The sequence below is a fragment of the Etheostoma spectabile genome, chromosome 8 (genome assembly GCF_008692095.1).
Source record: "Etheostoma spectabile isolate EspeVRDwgs_2016 chromosome 8, UIUC_Espe_1.0, whole genome shotgun sequence".
Lineage (NCBI taxonomy): Eukaryota > Metazoa > Chordata > Actinopteri > Perciformes > Percidae > Etheostoma > Etheostoma spectabile.
Genome location: NC_045740.1, coordinates 2,738,432 through 2,748,088, shown reverse-complemented (window position 1 = coordinate 2,748,088; position 9,657 = coordinate 2,738,432).

The window sequence follows — 9,657 nt, the reverse complement described above, 5'->3', positions numbered from 1 at the left end:
ATCTTATAGGTATATTATATTTTGTCATTTTTTTCTCTATTTTATATAGATATCCCTTCTGTACCATTTAGTTTATCCAGCATTTGGCCCAGGTACAATGTAAAAAAAAAAAGAGCAATCAACTTCTCATGTTCTTTAGCAATCTCGCCAATCGAAAAAAAACTAAAGGTCATAAACCCCTTGGTCGAAATGTCAATCAAAGAGTGGGATCTCTTATCGTACTTTTCTGTGCAGAGAAAAGTGTGTAACCATACACCAAAGACAAACTATACCTCATTAGTGGTTTTCACTGTTTCAGGCTTTGTTGTTAGGGAAAACTCAGGAGCAGCTCGACGTTGGATACGTGAAGAAAGTTCAGGAAGACTTAGAGTAGAGATGATTAACGCATTTAATGAAATCTCGATTGAGGAGATTTAGGATTTAGCATTAGAGTTTAACCACAGTGTAGTGTCATGTAGTGCCAAACCAAATCTGAGGATCTGTGTATTTTCATGAGACATTTATCTCCTGCTGAAGCTGTCAAGTTCGGGTTTTGCAAAGATAATGATGGCGCCATAACATAGGTCTTGTTGTTGTTAGTCGAGTCTAGCTCTCTCTTGGGAATAGGGTATCTGTGGGTGTACAGTATGTGTTTGTAAGTAAGGTCTGTGAATTGCCCTTTGGCCTTTTTCCTTTTGATTTTCAAAGGAGATGGTCCCGGAAGACAACTTTCCCTTATCATGCAGCTGCTTTAACTCCAGCAACTCAAAGAGAATGGCCGAATAGAACTTTTATGCCCCTAACCTGTTATCTGGGAGCAACCTCTATGTTACCGAAGTTTTCCTCTTGTCTAATCTTAACAATTACATGGCTTTTTGCAATATTCCACCTCAGCCTTGTTTATTGTTGGTTTATTAGGGTTTAAACCGCGAAGCAGTAGAACCCTTCTATGTTTGTCTGTTTTAGTTTTTATTATTATATGTTGTCTGCCACACCGGCTCAAATCCGCATGAGCTGGAATGAGCTAGAAACGTGAAACTTGGGGGAATAACTGGAAATGTTGTGCATGTGCTTCTATAGAAATATGAACCCAATCTGCCACATCATGGCGCTGTAATTAAGGCTTCAAAATGCAAACTTTGAAAGGCCATGCCCCCCACACCGTAAGTCCGATTGACTTGAAATTTCTCACACAGGTGCAGCTTAATGTGCTCTACAAAAAAAGCCTCAAGGATCATTAAGGTCCGCCTAGAAAACATTTCCGCCATTTTGAATTTTTTGGAAAAACACATTTTTGAGATCTCCTCCTAACACCGTAGCTCCAATTGCCACCACATTTTCAGTGAATCATCAATGGATCAAGCTTATTACAAGTTATATAAAGCATGTCCATATCTCAATTACTTTTACGGTTATTGACCAATGACCTTTGAAAGGGGCGTGGCTCTGGACATAAATGAACACAAATCAGCAACTGTAAGGCAAATCATCACAAAACTCACAGGGTATGTTCAGATAAGTGCCCCAGATATACCCAGACAGTTTTATATACATACGCTTCTAGGAGGAGCTACAAGCGCAAGATAGGTGAGTAACATTACACACATTTTACTATAGATCACATATTCATTGTCCAATTATCACAAATCTCTCAGGATATGTCCTCATAAGTACCTAAACCACGCCCTGAAAGATTCATTCAAATTGAACACTAGGGGCCGCTATAAATCCAAACAAACTGCAGGTGACATAGCGCAAATCAGGGTATAAATGTCTAAATGTTAGTCCAATCAACACAAAACTTCCAGGAAATGTCTACACAATGACCTCCCACATACACTGCACCCCCCATTCAAATTGACCACTAGGGTGCGCTTTAAATGCACTTGGAATCGCAGCTTGCGGCTTTTTTAGCAATTTTTTTTGTGTTGGTCATCTGCTTTTCTCAAATTGCCGTGAGCTGGACTGAGCTACATATGTAGGCATTTTAAACAAAGTGCACTGTTTGTCCAATTGTTACAAAGCTTGCAGGATATGTTTTATAATGACGTTGGATCACGTGTGAAATTACTTTGAAGTTGCTATTGAGAAAAAAGGTTTGAGCCCGCGAATTGCTGCTTGTGGCTATATTTAGTAATAAATACTGTGAGACAACTGTAGGATCAGACATTTTATTTTTGCAAAGAGCCAACTTTTGGTGCAGTGTTGCCTCACAACCACGGTGGTCTGTGTAAACCTCGAATATTAATGCACGCCATAGGGAGAAAACAAAGATTCACAAACTGCTGTGTTTTAACTGCAGTTTTGTCATCCATTACCGTCCCATGTCAGGATTTTCTCTTTCTTCATTTTTGAAATTCCCACTAGGCTATTTGTCTGTGGGTAGAAACTATTTTAAATCCAGGGTCAGGTGGTTGATGATGGGGAATGTTTCCAAGAGAAACCAACTGAGCCCATAGTGGGGTGTTGACGCAAATCCAAATAAACAATTCTGGCTTGTGTCTGGGAGATACTGTCCCGTCTGTCTGCATCACAGACACCAAATAGTCGACAGGATATGTCTCCTAAACCCCAAAGCCAAAACAAGTCCAGTTATTCTGCATGAGTCACAGTCCCACTACCAAGGAAAACCGAATTTGAGTGCCAAAGCACTGATGCGCTGACAGATGAGGTCTCTGTGTAGCCTGCAGGCAGCTTAAACCTTGATGGAGCTGCGAGTGTTGGGAGCTTCTGTGGAACCATTCCTGGAAAGCTTTTTGTGGCCTTGAAGCGGGACTCAACTGCGACAGCTACTGTATCTCTTTGACATTTAACAGTTAAACTCAACAAAACCCAATCCTCTTGACCCGCTTGATCAAAGAAAAACTAACTAGTAGAGATGCTGCTCAGGGACTCATTTCCATGATCAATTAATCCTACTTTTTTGATTAATCGCTTAATTGCTTAGTCCATACAATGTCGGGAAATTGTGACAAATGCCCAAAGAGACATCTTCAAATTACTTGTTTTGTCTGACCAGCAGTCCAAAAGCTATGGTATTCAAAAATATATCCACAACAGTTGATAAATGAAACTTGTCAACTGCAGTTTCGGGGTTCAAGAATACACTTTCAATCTCAACTTTTACGTCAACATAGGTAAGAAAGACAAAAAAATTGTGGTAAGATCGTTTTGTCAACTAAATACATTTAATTTACAATGATATTAAACCAAAGAAACAAGCAAAATCTTGACATTACTGTCTTGACATTACCAGAGATACGGTTGATTCATTTTCTGTCAACTACTCGATTAATCAACTAATGGTTTCAGTGCTTGTCAAAGTAGATATAAGCCAAGCACTCATCTGCTTTTGATGTTGTCTAATAAAAGGTTTTATCAATTGATACATAACCCTAACTATCTAGTCTTACATGCAGCATCAAGTGTGATGGATTTATTCATGCAGCATCACATGGAAACTAGATCTTTGTAGATCTGCATTTTATTAAATAGGGCTCCAAAAATGTTCATCTCCCAACTGACTTTGAGATGTTGATTGTATAATTAATTCAACTTATTAGGCTCCAGTAGCTGTCTCGTTAGCGGCCTCTCCCTCACTGCATGCATATATTTACCACCAAGCTAAAAATAATGAAGAAAGACTCGCCCTGTTAAATTCCCATTTGGTCAAGAAAAGACTCTCCTATCAGGTGATGGATGCTACTGATCGCTGGGGTGTTTTGACATGTTATAACTACCCCTTTTCACCGTATCTACACAGTATGTGGTTCAAACTTGAGAAAATCTATCAGGTTTATTTTCCTGTCACATCCATTGTTTTGATATTAGTTGCTTATTCAAACTGGAACGAGGCAATAGCAGTGAAGCTAGTGGGGATGTTTTTTTGATAGATGGATAGATGGATAGATGGATAGATAGATAGATAGCTTTCTGCACTAAAAGTCCTACTACAGTAGATTGTCCTGCCATTTCTACCAGGAATTACAGAAGGTGTATGAAAAATTAGTTCAATCAAAAGTTATTAATCTGGCAAGATTTGGAAGGTTTCTCAGACAAATACCTCTAGTATCATCCAGTCTACCTTCATAATCTAAATTGATAATGAATTAAGGGTGTGAGACAAAACTGAAGCAGGATGCCAAATGGTTTCCATCAACATGACAGCTCTCAGCAGGTAAACACAGCAAGCCAGCACCAGAGTTTGATTACAGCTCTTCTCTCATCTTCTGTTTGTCGTAAGATAACAAAGCATTACCAGTCAAAAATAGATACAGGCCACCCATGCAGCAAGGTGGCTGCACTGCACAATAGCTGAGACCATTATGTTACCAAACTCTCAACAAGCTCTATGGCAACCCTGCTGTTATTCTCTCTTTCAGATCGACTGTATTCATTTCCTGTACACTTTGTGGGTGCCAATGACTAGATGTTACATTCATTCTTATATCTTTGGTGACTTAAACGTCTCCCAAGCAACATTAAGCTACCAGACCGAAACACGTTGTTGCCTCTGGGCTTTATTTTGAATATTTGATCTGGAATATTTATTCAGGGGACTAATTATATAAACCAAAGAAGAACCTTTGTTCATCAGTCAAATTTATGTGTGTTTCTGCAGCTTTGAGTGCTAGGTGATACAGTGCAAATGAATAAGCAGTTATTACCCTGACAGGGCTTCGCCAAATTATAATGGAAAGATACCTGGGCTGTGCCCTTTTGTTGCAAATAGTAGAAAAAGGAGTACCTTTTTTGTGTCTTTGTTTGGATTGGGACTAGATTTAATATCCATAGTCTTTGTATTATATATATATTATAATTTTAATTTCAAACCATTTCTTTATGTTGGGATGACAACCATTGGGGGTGGATCCTGTGAAGGCGTGGCCCTGTTTTTCAGCCATGCAAGACTTAACCTGGACTTGGTCATGTGACATACACAACTAAAACCTCTGACGCATGCTGTGCTACATATTTACAACCATCCAGGGCACCGCCTCAGGTTGCCACTCACCAATTCCCTGACAATGCACTGCATACAATTCAGTTCTCTGTGGCATTGATACTCATCAGATCCAAGCTCTAAATCTACCAACATGGGCTCATATCTTAATGGAGCATAGTGGGCCATTTGAGTAAAGCTCTAATGCCATCAAAAGTGAATGAAACCCAATTTATTATGATGACAGTCAAAGGGAGCATCAATTAGGCGCAGAGCTCCTTGCAGCAGAATACTGATAAGTAGGCTATTTGGATGCGAGCCCATCAGCAGACCCAGATATGAGATGCAGTCACTTAGCTAAGGCACACTCATTCCCTGTGTGAAATCTCATCTCTAAACTGTACTTCAATCCGGATGCGCTTGAACTTGTGTGTTTAAGGGTGATTGATAACATACATTAACATAAATTAAGACCCTACATAGCAACAGCAAGTGTATTTGTGTGCTCTGAGAAAAACACAAACCTAATAATGAGGCGCAGAGGGTGCATAAATACCCAAAGAAAAAAGTTTATGTGAATAGATGACAGGCCTAAGTGTTTCACCTAAAATCAAGTAAAGCTGTAGAGGAAGAGAAAAAAATTGTACTGTAGAGTTTGTGCCTTTACAAACTTGAAAGACATAGTAGGACAAAATAAAAACAAAATAAAAATTACCAGAATAGAAATTCAAATATAACACTGGGTCAAAAAAAATGACACTTTTTGGTTTAATTTATGACTCAACAGAAAAGTAAATATTACAGTGTTACTGGTTCAGAATAACCACATATTGGTATGGCCAAATAATCCAATTCAAATAATATAAATAACATTAAAAAACGGGGTCAAAATAACACGTTTTGGGTGCGATTGGTGACCCAGTGGTTGTTGTACTCATGGGTACCGGCTCGGTGGTAGATTGACCTACTACTTGTTACAAATGATTTAATGTGCATATTAACATATCACAGACTTTGAAATTAATGTTTTAACAAAAATAAGACTGAACAATGTTCATGAGATGAGGCGCGGCACATCACTGTGTAATCTCCAAATGGCCCAACATCTTCCATGGCTTTTTCCCTCATCAAACCTCTGACAGATTTGGGTCTGCTGCGTGGTGATGAAAGTGTGCCGTTAGATTTACAGTGGTTGCTGCAGTAATTGGTCACTTAATATTTCCTTCTTCTGTCAGACAACAAAAGTAAGTAACATGTAGACAAACAAGCTCCGTGTGCAATTTTTTTTGGAACAATTCCTCTCATACAGTAACAGCCATTTACTATGAGAGTGGTAACACTGGGTCTCATGGTCTTTATGTATATTTTAGTTTGATCTCAGACATAAACAGTAAGTAGCTCCATCTGTGTTGCACGCCTGTTCAGCTAGGCAGTATGTTCCATTTTCAGTTCCAGGGAGCTGTGCACTGCCTACTATGTTGTGCATTCACAGTACATGTTCTGCTTCACTGCCATCCGGCTCATTACGCAAAACCTCGACATTCATTTCTTCCTTGCAAACAAGCCAAGCACGGTGATGAAGTGAACCTTGCCCTTTTGCAGCATGTACAGCAAAGACAGTAATGTGACAATGTTGTGACTCCATGTGAGAAGGAAATCCTTTATATAAAACTCTTGTAAGAGACAACAGCAGTAGAACGGAATACTACTCGGTTTGCAGGGGGACTTGATAGTATGGGAATCCCTCGTCGTACTGCTCATGTTGTCATCTGACAGTACACTGGAGCTCTCACCAGAAGTAAAAAGCAAGGAAAAAACATTGAAAAAGGCCCCTCTAACAAGCCTCCTGGGACCTCAGCTGCCTGGCTTTCTGAAGAGACAACAGCTTGTTTGATCAAAATGCTTTTAAAGTATCCAACAGAAACAGCCTGCTGTGCTCCACGTACATATTCTGACCATGCAGTCCATAGTTACGGCTTTGCATATTGGTTTGGTTAATATGCAACCATCATCCCGTGCTGTTTGGATTACGTAAAACACGTGTCAACAAGTAGAAGAACAGTAACTAACACAGCAACTGACAGGGAACGGTATTCTCCGAGGTGTTTAAACAACTTTAGTTTCCTCCAATATATTTGTTTGTCCACGGAGGCTCATTTAAACAGGCACATATTTTTTCAGTAATGCTTGACTTCACATTCATACACACCACATGTATAACCAGCTAGAGGCTGCTCACCCTGAGTAAACTCTATTCTCTTTGGGGTGTTGTTCAGGGAATCTGAAAAGGAAGTGCAGGTCTACATGGGTCCTCTCAGTTACTAGGCACAGGGTCCAAATTAGATTCATTCTAATCGGGTCATGTATGATGCCATTGTATTGCCGCAAGTTTTTGGTCTGTGTGTCTATATGTTGGGTTTAAGTTTGTTTCTAATGAGTTTTGGATATAGGGTCCTAATTTCTGGACATGTGAAGACCTCTAATTTGGTCTAATTGGCTAATTTGCATTACCCAAGTTTTGCAACCTTCTGAAACTGACAAGCTGCAGCCGCATTTCCTGCTTTCTGCATGGATTAGCCAGGTGTGAAAGCTGTGAAAATGTTCTTTCTCCACATTCTTCACAATCTACTTGAATTGAACCTCACCGATTAACTCTGTATTGGCAGCAATAAAGATGGCGTACTTTCAAAAAGGGCTGCAACCAACAATTATTTTCATTATCGATTAATCACATTATTCTAGAGCACATTTGAAATCCTTGAATTCGTTGTGTTGTCTGACTTACCTAACCAAACCTGAAAAAATAGGAATCACTGTAATGTATGACCAAAAGAGAAAATGGACTCGTCACATTTTTGTTATTTATGTTTGAAAAATTACTAGGCATTGAAGATTTACTTTCAAAGAAAAGAGTTCAGGCGAAATCTGGATCAAGTTATGAATAACAGTCAAACGAGCACTTGCCATACCTCATAGCTGGAATTCAACACACAGTGAGAAAGTAGCTACCTGTGTGCGACCTGTAAATACTGTGTATCTCGTTGCTCATCTCATGCACCACAGACTACTTCAACTTTTCATCTCCTCATCACTATGACGGCTACATCATCACCACAACTTCAAAAGGTAGCAGCTCCATAAAAGCATAACTTTGCATTTCTGACCTGGTGAATGACAATTGTGTGTTCACGCAAAACAAAACAATCCAATTTGGACACTCTTGGTACGGAAAAATGCTTGCAATATTTCAGAAAAAGACAAACAGTTGACGGTGGTGAAGCAACATTAAACTTGATGTAATCCACCATTACATTCTCTTTCATAACAAGTCCAAAGGAACATTGATGCTCTTCTACACTTCTTCTTGTTGTTGCTCCTTACACATGGTTTTTATTCTGCTGTCGGCTGCTATCGCTCAATAATTCAGGACTTGACTTTTGTTACACTTTCCATACAGCTTCTACAGAAACGATGTTTAACTTGCTCTGCACGAACTCGCAGCTAAAGCCCTCAGCTGTCTTGGGGTCGTTCCAAAGGCAGATCCTGGTCCTTTGAAAAGGAATTTATGTCATAAATATGGAAAGTGTAGATGATATAGTTTTGAGGAGTAAATATCTATTATCATCAATGTTTTCATCCCATGTTGGGTTCCCCGTCACATGAGGTTGCCAAAGAAAACAGCTTGAAAGTCACACTCAACCACGTGTTGTTTCTCACATTAACTTTGTAAAAACTCAGCTAAATGCAAATGGTTTATTAACAGAGTTTGTAATAAATTAACATACAATTCACTTTTAGCTAACATGGACAGGGACCATTTAGGTGCAATTTCCTCCTACACTATTAAAGAAATAATGAACCAGCATGGATAAGCTAAATGTGCCACCACCCCATTAATCTCACGTAGCATCAGTGGACGGGTGGCTATGACGCAGCTTTGAAAGGTAACTGGAGAGGGATAGAAGAATAGTTGATGAACTCCCGTGGTGTATAATTTACAAGCAAACTGCTCTTCAGCACTTTTCCAATCAAAACTCTGTACACTGTGCTAAAGGAGCAAGTACTGTGTACACCATCATTTTAGTCTTCACTGCCAAGTAGGCCATAGGTATAATCAAATAAATGCTGGCTATTAGATTTTTTTAATCTCAGTTCTCAACAAAATAAACTAATAAATAAAACAGATTTTAGATTTTTAACATTCACAAGAGAAATATATGTATTATCTATTTGTAAATTACGGACTCATAAATTAAACTATTTTAATAATACTATTATTTTATGATCAATTGTAAAAACAACAAACCACAACTCGATTATCAAATAGTTGCAGATTTATTTTAGGTCAGTCCGCTAATTAATTGACCAACCGTTTCAGCTCAAAAGGCTTAAAATTCCTTACTTTGTCACTATAATTTACTATACATACATGTTTAAGGTGTATTCCTTACTTTTATAATGCAGTGCAAACATGTCTCTCTAGTGTCCAGGCCATCTTATTATGTAAACCTAAGCACAGATTTCGGAAGGCATCATGGGGGCTCACTGCCAGACAAGCTGTCCACACAGTATGGTGGAACTTCCAGAAATCCAAATCAAATCTCTTAATCTTTCCTCTCTCTGCTTGTCTTGTTCCCATCAGGAGCCCTGACTCCCAGCAGCAGCCATGTGAGAGGAGCTGTCAACATGCAAAGGATGCCCACACCTAGCTAAAGCAGAGCAGCCCCCCCCCCCCC